At 41.1% G+C, this 12,966-nt stretch overlaps 1 protein-coding gene across 11 annotated transcripts in view; it reads left to right on the forward strand.

Moving 5' to 3' along the window:
• LRRC3B (leucine rich repeat containing 3B) overlaps positions 1-12,966 on the forward strand; it is a 90,941-nt gene that overhangs the window by 65,242 nt on the left and 12,733 nt on the right. Inside the window, exon 1 of one of the 11 annotated variants that reach the window (XM_032408822.1) lies at positions 11,803-12,904. The exons of the other annotated variants lie outside the window; for them this stretch is intronic. The gene's annotated coding sequence lies outside the window, so the exon portion shown is untranslated. Of the gene's footprint in view, positions 1-11,802; positions 12,905-12,966 lie in introns of those variants that run through there. 11 annotated transcript variants of the gene reach the window in all.

Genomic DNA, 12,966 nt, shown 5'->3' on the forward strand with positions numbered 1-12,966 from the left:
ACCCATATAGATGCTATCACTATAATTCCTCTTGGCAAGGTCCAGCTTCAGTTTGGTGAGAGAGAGAGATTTTTTTAAATTAACCCCTATATGCTCTTTATTTATGCAGGCGTGATAAATGAAAGAAAGCCCAACGTAGTGGTTAACATAGATTTTGGTTCAAATCCTGGTTTTATCCTTTCCTCACTCTGTGACCTTGGGCAAATTAATTAACTTCGCTGTTCTTCAACTTCTTCACCTGGCAAATGGGGACAATAATAGTACATTCCTCAAAAAGTGTTATGCATGTTAAGTGAGCTAGTAATTGTGAAATTATCAGATGTAGTACCTGATGCCCTAGAAGGTTTTGCTGATTCAAAGGGAATTATACTACCACACACCCTGTTCTATAATTGACTTTTTTTAAATATTAAGATTTGTAGACTTTATATGTGTGCATGTGTATGTATGTGTGTATCCACCTTGTTTTATATTATTCTATTTTTTGGCTGTATCTTAATTTTCTCAGGCAGTTCAAGTGACGAAAAATTCCTATAAGACAATTCAGGAAGACCTTGGTTTCATGAATCTCCACTCACTGAGCTGTTTCCTACTTTATTCTTCTCAGATGGAGGGTCCAAAGACTGTGTCTAATGCCATTCAGTGGGGAAGTGTGTTCAGATCTGCCAGTCATTTCGTCCAGACTCTCTGTTATGATCTTATCTGGTGGCAAGCATTCTCTGAGATTGTATTGCCAATAATTCTCCCAAATAAGAGGTACTATTTTCTTAGGCTTAGCAAAAAAAAAAAAAAAAAAAAAAAAAAAGGTTACTTTCCCATTGATGGACTCAGCTATGGTATAGGATTCATGCAGACTCTGCCTCTTGCCTTGTTCAGGTAAACTCATGCTGTCCCCTTCCCTGTTCTCTTCCCAGGGCTTGGACCTGACATGGGAGCCATACACATTTCTTAAATGATGTCATTGTGACTTCCTGGTGCCCGGTATTTTGTGTGGTTATTTCAAAACTGATTCTTTAAACATTGAATTCGAAGGCCAGTCTCTTTATTCTACTCCCATTTGGCTCATTCATAGTCTTGTTCTCTCCGACGTCCCCTACCTCTCCAACCTGGGTCTCTTCTTTGATGTGTTTCATAACTTCTCTTCCTGTATACGCCAACCTCATATATAAAAGTAACTCTTTAGCTCAGAGAAACGGATCAGCTCTAAGTGCCAGGCAGGCTGAGGAAAAAGTAGTGACCCTTGCATGTTGAGCTTCCAGGGCAGAAGTCTCTGGAGGTAGGATTCTGTATGGGAGAGGTTCCTTAAGAAATACCCTGAAGATCCACATTTGTGAGTGGGATGGGGTGGACTAGAGAGAGAGAGAAATTGAGCTATAATGCACACCCAACAGCAACCTCAGCCAGCCCCTCAGGCAGCTCTGAGTCTAGAATGGCCCTTTGGAACTGCCCCAGATAGAGCTGAGAAGGCCAGGCCTTTGTCCTCCTACATTGCTCGGTCATTGGATGTGGGCTGTCCCTGAAGAGCAAAGCGAAACTCTGCCACAGAGACAAGCCCCCAGGGGGCTGACCACGGGGAGTTCTCTATCACCAGCACTCCCAGGAGCTGGGACAAGCCCTTCATTAGAGGGGCATCTGGGTGGCACCTCCCAGTCCCACCACAGAGCAGGATAGGACATTGGTGACCATAGTCCTGCTCCTTCCTATTCCCAAAGCTTAAAGAGAAGGGCATTGCCTTCTGCAACACAGTTCCTTCCTCTTCCTGCCATCCTCTCCGTGCTGGGGACAGTGGGTTTTTAAAAGTCTTACTGTGGTTTTCTTCCCTTTCAGTCCATTAAGGTTTTGATACGGTCCTTGCTTGTTTCTGCCTTCGCTGTCCTTGGCATCATCTTTCAAGAATACTTTCTCATTTTCTCTTTGCTGCTATGACAATCATTGCATCCTCTGCATTATAATTGCTCTAAATATGGTCTCAGCATCCCTTTTCCTCCAGTTCTGAGGGGATAAGATGCTTCCAAACATGAGTTTGTTTAATAAAATTTGGGCTACTCTGTGTGGCATGCTGCCACTGAGCACATAATTCCTTTTCCTCTTATTCGAAGAAGCTACCGTTGGAGGCAGTTCCCCCCTCCTTTCTTCTTTCATCCCACAGATCATTTCCATACAGCCCACTCGATATTGCCTGGCAGCACGAGGGACCAGAATAGCACAGAGAATTGAAACCCACAGAAGAGCTGCAGCCTCCTCCCCTTTGTATACTTGCGAGTTAAGCTATTAACAAGTGGCAGAATCGATTCATTTGAATTTCATCTCCCTTCATTTCCTCTGCCTTCCCTCTGGTGCTCGGGATAATGAGCAGTGAAAATAACCCAGGACCTAGGAGGCAGATGGAAGTGGGGGAGAATCCAGGGGTTGAGATAATCCATAGCTTGAAGACTCAAGAATTAGCTTTGGTTCCTTCTCCTCCCACGGCTTTATCTCATGTGGCCACTGAACAGAGCCACTGATCAAGGAGCCGCTCCACAAGTGGACTCTGGAAAGATTTCTGTCTGATCCTTGTTTTTGTTGACACTACAAAGACACCCCATCGAAGCTTTCATCTCGGTCATCTCAGAAAGAGGCTCAGGTACCACGAGTGCACTTGGGAAGACATAACGTGGAAGTTTTAGGACCACAGGTTAATAGAAAAGGGATGACCCTTCAAAAATTTGTCCACAGCCCTTTCCAGAATCCCAGGCATCTGTCCTTCTTTGGTCAGCAGATAAGGAGTAATGCACTCGCCTGCAGAGAATAGGGAGAAGAAATAGTACTCCCTGCTTCTTTGTGGGGAAGTGGCAGTGGGGGGGGGGGCGGTGATCAGCTTAGTGGGGGTGTATTTGTCAGCACCGGAAGAGAATAATGACGGTTCCCATGTTCCCATCCCTCCCCCACAATCATTTCCTGGAGTACATTTTTTTTTTAAGATTTTATTTATTTGAGAGAGAGAGAATGAGAGAGAGAGAGAACATGAGAGGGGGAAGGGTCAGAGGGAGAAACAGACTCCCCGCAGAGCAGGGAGCCCGATGCGGGACTCGACCCAGGACTGGATCCCAGACTCGATCCCGGATTCCAGGATCATGTCCTGAGTGGAAGGCAGTCACTTAACCAACTGAGCCACTCAGGTGCCCCCTGGAGTACACTTTCCAAGGACTCCCTCTTAGTTCTGGCTATGGCAGGGCAAGAATGGCAAACCTCTGTGATATTGCAGGGTCAATTCCAGACCAGGGCAACAAAGCGAGGCGAATAAATTTTTTGGTGTCCCAGTGCATATAAAAGTTATGTCTACACTGTATTGTAGTCTATTAAGTGTGCAGGAGCATTATGTCTACAAAACAATGTCCATACCTTAATTAAAAAAGACTTTATTGCTAAAAAAAATGCTAACCATCATTGGAGCTTTCAGCGAGTTGCAATCACCGATCACAGTTCCCCATAACAAGTATAATGATAATGAAAACGTTTGAAATATTGAGAATTCCCAAAATGTGACACAGTGGCACGAGGTGAGCAAATGCCGTGGGAAAAATGGTACTGGTAGATTTTCTTGATTCAGGGTGGCAGCAATTTGTAAAAAAAAAAAAAAAAAAAAAAAGGCAGCATCTGTGAAGTAGGGCAAAATGAACTACAATTAAATAAGGCATGCCAGGATAATTTTGGTTGGCTGGATCCCCCAAATGACAAGAATCTGAAGTGTGGATAGCAGAAGAATCAGCATGTCATGTGACCAAGGCCTCAGTTTCCCCAGCATCGGAGGAGGACCAGCTGTTCCTGCAGCTGTGCAGTGCTCTGTGTCCGCAGCTCTACCCTGTTTTCCTGGACTCCAGAGAGTTCTCAGCAACAGCCCACAAGCAGGCCTTGTAGATGCTCAGATGCTCCATCTCCCTCAGGGTTGATGATGATGGCTTACCTTCTAGAGCTGAGACAAAGTAGAGGCAAAGAGGGAAATGCTGCACATTTCAAATGAAATAGCCAGTTAGTACAGAGTAGTCAGTCTCTTTCTGCCACTCACACCCCATAAATATTTTACCTTCCTGTTTGGACTACGTGTTCCTGAAAATCATGGACCAGGCCAGTGTCACAGGCCCGAAGACAGGGCACCTGGGACACCAGGATCCATCCCTACATGGTCAACAATGGCGAGCCCTCCCAGACCATGGCCTCTTGTGACCATGGTCATCTCTGGGTGGCTTGTGGGGAGCACAGGTGTCACTCACCCTCCTTTGTCTTGTTAGATGTCAGATTTTATGAATTGGATGCTGCCTTCTCCATGTCCCCAGTTTGAGAAGCTCTGTTTTTTTATTCTGAACCTGATTGTATAAGAAGCAGCTCATAATTAGTGGCTCTTTCTCTCCCCCCTCCATTTCCAACATGGACTGCCATGCAGATAAGTGGGAAAGTCTGCACTGGTAAGAGGAAGGTGACTCATCCCCAGGACTCCAGTCTCCCCCGACCCAACCCCCTGCATCAGGGGCTTAGGTTCTTGAGAAGCTTACGTGTGCTTTCAACCATCCGGCCCTTCATTGAGCAAACATGTCCTGAACACCTCATCTGTCGTTGGCCCTAAGGAAGCTCTGGAGATGCCCATAGCTGAGACACTCAGAAGGTCCAGAGGCCTACCACATAGGGGAGTTTGGCTCTGCTCTACCTAGCCCTTCCATCTGTGACTTGAGGAATTGCTGAAGTGGAAAGAGAGAAAAGGAAAAGAATGCCAGGGGCGGGGGTGAAGGGGCTGTGTGCTCATGCCTAGACCAAGTGTTACTAAATCAGGGAATCAGGGAGACCAGTCCAGCCTCACCGCCCCTCCTGTTATCACATCCTGAGATTCCATGCAAAGCAAAAAGCAACAGGTTGGGTAAAAATAATACATTCTTTCCTGACCAAACATTTTTTGAGCCGAGCATGTGTAAGAATTGGTTAATACAACTGCAGTTTAGTCACAATTCCTGAAACCATGCTGCAGGCAAGGAAATTTGTGACTGCATGTCAATATTATGATGGCCTATTTTTTTTTTTTTTTTTTTTGATTGTGCAAGCATTTAGAAGAGACAGGATGGGATTTTATATTATCTTTTTCTGAGAATGGCTGTCTCTTTTCTGTTTGACTTTCTTAGCTTCACCTGGACTGATTCTTACTTCTTTTTACTTATCTTAACCTTGCTGGTTGGTTCACCAAGATGGAGTAAATGCTAGGATGGAAAATACCAATTCAGTTTTATTTGAACTGGCATATGATGTCTGAGCAAGGAGATAAGGGAAGCCTTACTGCATCCTGCAGACAATTAAATGAGTTTGGAAAGTTTTATTTGGTTTGTTGTTGACAAGAGCTCAGTCCCTGGGTAGCTGTTAATTTTTCCGGGTGATTCCCAAAAGAAAAATCAAGCCAACTAAGGGCTACACATTTCCCTGTGGAATTTCAATGAACTACACAGTATGGAAAAGAGAAAACCATAGATCTCAGTTCTGATTTCCTTTTTTGTTTTGTTTTGTTTTGTGGAGTTTTTGTTTGTTTGTTTACATTTGAGAGAAGCTTATGTTTAACTGGAAAGATAAAGGGCTCAGGTGGAGAACAGGAAGAGGCAAGAACATTTCTAGACTAGATACAACCCATTGATCTGTAAAGGGCTGCCTCTTTTATCTGTTGGCATAATTAGATAAATCGGAGGCAGCCTGTCTGAAGATCCTCCTGTTAGAATTATTGTCATACCGACAGTATCCAGGCAAGTTCTTTGTACGACTTTATTGTTCTACAAATACTGGTTTGTTTTTCCATTCTGTCTTTTTCTTTAGGGAGGACTTAAGTTTTTTGTTTGTTTGTTTTTTGAAAAAATACGTATCACAGGGTAAAATAAATGAGGACATTTGTATCTTCCACGATCCCCAGGTGGTCACTGAGAAGATGAAATTTGAAACTGTACATTAGAGAGCTTCACGGAATGAAGAATCTAAATCTGAAATCAGGGGCAAATTACATGAAGATTGGGATGATTTATACACCACTTAGTTTCTGCTAACAGATTGGAGGGGCAGCAATTCTACTTGCTTTGATAAAACAGCAGTTCTGGAATGGAAAACCTGAGGTTCTAGAGGGAAGGGTAATCTGAGTGCAAATAAATGGTCTGTTCACCTTCAATTGAAATCAGGGTCCAGTGTCAGCCTCAAGTCATCAGCCTAGATTATTCAGTGAGAATGTCTATGAGGTCCCGGGTCTGGGTAGGCTCGTTAACAGGTTAATGGCCAAAATGAAATCAGGGGAGGCGGAGCCTCAGGGTTCTGCCCTTCAGGACCGTGTATGCGAGAGTGGGTTCCTTTCCATGGGAACCTTCTGAAGACCAAACACCAGGTGAGCACCTCAGAGTGTCTACCTGCCGGCTATAGCCCCTGAATTAATAAAATGTTATTTATTTCAATTCTGTTTCATCACGATTGCTAAGACATGACATTTCAATTCTTCACTGAATCTCTAGAAACTTTGCTTTCTTTGTAGTTGTCTCTTTGATGTTTGCCTTTGTGTTTGCAGGATAGAGAGCTTCTGAGAGCCTGAGAGATCCAGCAAACACTAGGATGGCTACTCACTTATGCCCAGAACTGCCACACAGGCTCTGTATCCAGGAATATGTTTAAAACAAAAATCTCAACAAAGAGATATAACTAACATTTATTGTGTACTATGTGCCATGTAGGTACTTCACCTAAATAACTTCACTTCTTCCTTCCTGCAAATAGAAGCAGTAAATACTTGTTATCCTCATTTGCAGATGGGGAAACAGAGGCAAGGCAAAGTTACTGTAGGAAGGAACTGGGATCCAGACTGAGCCCTGGCTCCTAACCACTGGGCTGCACTGATAGAGCACTGAGTCTATGTTAGTCGCTGTGCCAGGTACTAGCAATAAGTGAGCCAACAATATGAAGATGTCTTATTCACATTTGACCTAGGAATCAGATGGATATCTTCCATCTATGTATTAGTTTTTCTGGGCTACTTGGAGGTTACCATAGCAATTTAGAATATGATTGACTATCATAGTCAGCAAATATAATTACATAATTTGGTTTCTATTGATAATGTAACTACGGATGTTCTTCAGCTTAGAGCAATTATAACATTCTTGAATGATATCCCTAGGATACTTTTATTAAGAAGCATACTCTTCTATTAGTTGTTAGTATATATACATTAAACAAATACCAATCGGTTGTCATGATAAGAAACATAAATATATTAACTTTCTTAATTGTTAAAATAGTCATGTGTATCAGCTGACTTCTAGCTAACAAGCACTCCCAAACTCAGTGTCATTTATGTTGCTCACAAATTCATGGGTAGCTGGATGGTTTTTCTGGTCTTGGCTGGGCTCACTTAGGAGTCTGTGGTCAGCTGCCGGTCAGTAGTTGACTCTGATGATCTAGGCGAGACTTTATCGCATGCTGGAAGTGTGGCCCGCGGGAGGCTGGAGTGACCCAGCTAGGACGACTGCCCCTCCCCTCCTTTATCTGATTGCTTATCATCCAGCAGGCTAGGCAGGGATTGTTCACAAGGTGACTTGAGGTGGGGCAGGGTTCCAAGAGCAAAAGCAAGAGCATGTGTGGCCTCTTGGAGAGGCATAGGCATGGGACTGGCATAATGTCACTTTTGCCTCATCTGTGGTCAAAGGAAATTCCAAGGCCAGCCTAGAAATTATTTTATCTTATCTTACGTTGTCTTATCTTATCCTATTTTATTTAGATAGAGGGAGTGTGTGTGAGTCAGGGGAAGGCCAGAGGGAGTCAAACAGACTCCGCAGACGTGGGGCTTGATCTCACAACCTGGAGATCATGACTTGAGCCAAAATCAAGAGTTGGACGCTTAACCAACTGAGCCACCCAGCTGCCCCTAAACTCCACTTCTTGATGGGAGGAATTTAAGGTTACCTTGCAAAAGGACATGGATAATACAGGATGGGAAATAATAAAAACTGTTTTTGAAAACAATCTACCACAGCACATGAAATTAAGTATTATCATGCTCATTTTATAGATGAAAACAATTGAGGTCCAGTGTTATGTAACCTAAAAAAAAACTGATAAGTAGTAAGTTACTAGCTCTAATTCGTAACTAGTAAGTGGTTGAATGACAAGATTAAGCAAATTTAGGCATGTCTAATTCCAAAGCCCTTTCTTTGACCACTCTATAAGGTTTTCAAGGTCTTTAAGGATCATGTTATTCAATGATCTTATCAAAAATGAAGGTGGTGCCTGAGGATAAGGAAATAGGAGAGTATATAATTCAAAGATAATAATAACCCATTCATTCTCATTTACTTAAAGGCATGAATAGTTTTAACAAAGGCTACTTCTTTAATTAAATAAAACCATCCTAGTGATAGTTATGGATTATTCATTTTTTCATCTCTGCCTATAATAGACATTAGCTGTCATTGACTCTTTCTCTATAGTAATATTATACAGCATGAGAGGGATCAAGAACAAATGGAATTCTCATTTGCAAAACTTGTCACTATATACCCCTCCAAATATTCGGGTAAAGTGATAGTGTATTAGTAGTAGCAATTGAGGTAGAATTAAATATTGTTTAATTAGATCTGAATTTAGCCAATAAATTCTGTGGGTGTTTATGCTATAAAAATAATGGGGTGTGGGGAGGCCTTTGGCAGGGGGGACCAAGTATGTTGGGAAGTTCTGAGCTAACAGATTACTTTGCTGTAACTTCTCAGAACCTCTCACAAGCTGATGCCCATTGTGACTCTCCGAGAGGGTATTTCTCAGACTCAGGTGACTGCAGAATACTCATTTGCTGGAACTCTCAGATACCTGGTATTCCACAGAACCCATGGGAAATCTGAACTTGGATTCTCATCCCTTTGAAAGTGTCTTCAGAATCAATAGTATTTGTCAAGCATCTGCTATGAGATGGGTACTATCAGAACCAGGCATTATCAGAAACCCGTTAAATAGGTGGGTCTTTTCATTTATAGTTGAGGAAACTGGGCAGTTAGTCTGCTTGCCCAAGATTCCCTAGCTGGTATCATAACTGGGAGTTAAACCTGGTTTTATCTAACTTCAGGCCTATAAGGTTTCCTGTACATTCTGCTGAGATTCAGAAAGTTTACATGATTGCCCATGGTAACTACCTGGTCAGAAGAGACACCATGTCTCACATACTTTTGTAATCCCTGTAGCTCCTGACAGAGAAGAGGTTATCTGTTAATGCCTACTGGCCACTCCCTTTATTACCGAGTTATCATTATGATCATGCTCATGGCAAAAAATGGCAATAGTAGAAAAAGGTACAAGATAAAAAGTAAAAATTCTTCTCCATTTTTTCAGCTCTATAACCATCCCCTAGAGGATAAGACTATCATTTTTTATTGTTGTCCTTTAACTTCTTAATTATACATGTTTGTGTGTGTGTGTGTGTGTGTGTGTGTAAATCTTTCTATTTTGTTTTACACAGATGAGATCATACACGTACACTTTTCACCTAATATATCTTTGACACCTTTTTTTATCAGGATATGTAGATTGCTTCTTTCTTTTGTATTAATGTACTATTTTTAATCAATTTTTTGTGGTGGATTTTTGAAGTATTTCTGGTTACTTTTTTAATTCCTTCTTTTTAAAAAATTTTCTGCTATAGCAAACAATGCCCCAGTGAAGAAACACTCTTATCCATACATCTTTGCACAGTTATGTTTTTAATGGGAAACAAAAACCAAAAACCATGCAAGGCATTGTTTCCCCCAGTGACTTAAGAAAAACTGTGGACTATTGCCAAGAAAATGTTATATGGGCTGTAAATAAATGGTTCTTTAAAATACAAATTTTGGACCAAATACAGTATTCTACTTTTTTGGTTTGCTCTGTTCTCACCAGGGAGCAAATGGACTGAGCCAGTGGTCCTATCAGATGCCGCTATGACTAAGATCCACAATGACTAAAACCAGGAGAGGGTGACTCAGACTCCTCAAGCTGCTACTTGCCCCGTGGAACAACTCTACATATTTGGGCGTTGATGCTATGGACACATATTCAATACAAAGTGAACAGAAGCAACCAACTCTTAGCCATTTAAAGACTTACCCATCATTATGCAATTAGCCCTTTCAATGATGTAGACAATAAACAGAATTCAGATGAGAAGATTGACTCTAGCAATTCCACCTCTAGGAATTTATCTTAAGGAAATGATCCAAAAGGGAAAAATGTATCAACTCAAAACATTTATTTCAATTCCACATTATTTATGATAAATTATTAGCAAAAATGGGAGAAAATCAAAATATCTAGCAATAGAATAATGTTTGGACAGATCTAATATATAACTCCATTCACTGGGGCACGGAGCTGGTATTAAAATAATGAGGATCACAATTTAGAATCTTAAAAAAAGGAACAAAATTGTCACCTATGCTAAAATGGCAATTACAAAATTACCTAGAAGAATAAAATATTTGATTTGTTAGATGTTTGAATTCTATGCAGTCTTTGTCACTTATAAAACTTACCTGTTTTATAATATTATTTGTAAATGTAATAAGTTAATAGTTCACAGAAGATAATTTATGTCGATGTCTAGGAAGAATGTGAAGTTTGAACAAAAAGTCTGTTTTAGTCTCAGTCAAGGATTGACATATTCTTTTAAAAAGGCATACTGTAGATTTGACTAGGCTCTCTCCTCACTTTTAAGGATGTTGCCTATAAGCAAGATAACCGCGTGTCTCATTTGTCTGGGACGGTTCCTGTTTGAGCATTTGTCCCAGTACAATTGTTACCAGCACTGCTTGTCATGGTCAGAGGTGACTTTGTTTGCATGATACACCCTGTGGACCCCCACACTATAAAAGACATGCTAATCATCCCCATCTTATTATGTATTTCTAGTAAACATCATTCCTATATGATAATTTAGCCTTCTATGGCTTAGGAATTCTTTCACAGAGCAATGACTTACATGATGCCTAAAGCCAAAGCAGAATATACATACACCATCAGTGAAATGTTAAAGATCTTGCCCACTATATCGTGTGGTAGCCCTTCCACAGGATCTTTTAAAAATTCTGAAATTTGAAAAAGTTTCTCTCTGCTTACTAATCATCTTTCACTGTATTAGTTAGTAATCATTTTGGTAATTTGACATTTTTGTCTTCTTTCTTTGCCAGGAAACTCAGAGCTAAGCCAGGTCTTTAGTTGAAGCAAAAATCCTTAATCCAGTGTAATGGAGAGTCAGCTAGAACTGACTCCGTGTTCTAGTCTCTACTTACTACAGTGTTAGTTTCCTATGGCTACTATAAAAAATTATGACAAACTTTGTGGCTTGAAACAACACACACATGTTCTATAGTTCTGGAAGCCGGAAGTTTGAAGTCATTTTGCTGGACCCAAATCACTTTGTCAGCTGGGCCGATTTCCTTCAGAGGCTCTAAGGGAGCAGCTGTTTCTTGCTGTTTCCAGCTTCTGGGGGCTGCCCACATTTCTTGTAGCGACATCCCTCTGATCTCTACCTCGGTAGTCATATTGCCTTCTCTCCCATATCAACTCCACCTCTGGCTCCTTCTGATAAAGACATTTGTAATTACATTTAGGGTTCACCCAGATAATCCAGGATGATCCCTCCATCTCAAGATCCCTAACTTAATCACATCTGCAAAGCCTCTTTTTCCATAAAAGGTAATATCCATGGATACCAGGGATTAGGACCTAGATACTTGTGGGGGCGTGGGGGGTGGGGAGGGATAGTGGGGAGCATTTTTCAGCCTACTACAATCTACCTTCTGGTCCGGAAGATTCACATCCATCCCCCATGCAAAATATATTCATTCATATCCCAACATCCCCCAAACTCTCAACCCATTATGACATCAAGTCGAAATCCAAAATTTCATCTAAATAGCATCAGCTCAAAAGTCCCAAATCTCATCATCTAGATCATCCAAAATAGATATGAGGAAACGCTGAGCATGATCCATCCTGGGACAAAATTTCTCTCCATCTTCAAAGTACAGTATTTGGTCCAGTGCTTTGCACACAGTAGATGTCCACCATCGTAGTTATTCCCTTTATTGCATTAAGGATAGGGTCACACTCTGGCCCTACACTCTCCTAGCAGAGAGAAGACAAGGTGTAAGGTGATGATGGTGAGGATAGTAACAATAATAGTAGTGGTAGAGGGGAAAGTAATAATAAACTCGCATGGAGATTTTATCCTATAACGGAAGCTTTTCTAGGTGCTATCTCAATTCATCCTCATGAAACCCCTTTGAGAGAGAAATTATTACCCCCATGTTTAATTGAGAAGACTATGGGGTAGAGAGGTTATATAATTTGCAAGTGGCTAAGCCATGATCTCCATGCTGCCTAATTAAAACCAGGTCCACGCTACACATGTGTTTCTGTCAGTGTGCTAGTCCTTTCGTAGTCCTGGCATACATGAAATACAATTTCTAAGAATTGCTTCTCATTTCACCTTGGGTTTCTATTCTGTGTCAATATGAGGAGATAAGCCATACTCTAATGAGTATTCCTAAAACTTTCTTGCTTTATCAGGAAGGGATTTTTCTCTTGAAGTCCTTTTGTTGTTGTTGTTGTTTGTTTTTTAAGCATAGAATCTCCCATTCAGATTTTCACTTGAGAAACTTGAAACTTTCCAACAAGTTGGAAAATTTGTACAATGAATACTTTTATATTCATCACTTTCCATTTGCCAATTGTTAATCTTTTGCCACTTTTATCTCCCTCTTTCCACATAAAAATATAGTTTTGTTTTTCTAGGGTATTTTGAAAGTTGCAGTTGTCATGACATTTTACCCCAAAATACTTCAATATGTATCTCTTAAGAACAAGGAGTCTCGCTGGGTGATAGACATTGGGGAAGGTATGTGCTATGGTGAGCGCTGTGAATTGTGTAAAACTGTTGAATCACAGACCTGTACCTCT

This window comes from Phoca vitulina, unplaced genomic scaffold (assembly GCF_004348235.1).
Source record: "Phoca vitulina isolate PV1807 unplaced genomic scaffold, GSC_HSeal_1.0 scaffold10, whole genome shotgun sequence".
NCBI classification, from domain to species: domain Eukaryota; kingdom Metazoa; phylum Chordata; class Mammalia; order Carnivora; family Phocidae; genus Phoca; species Phoca vitulina.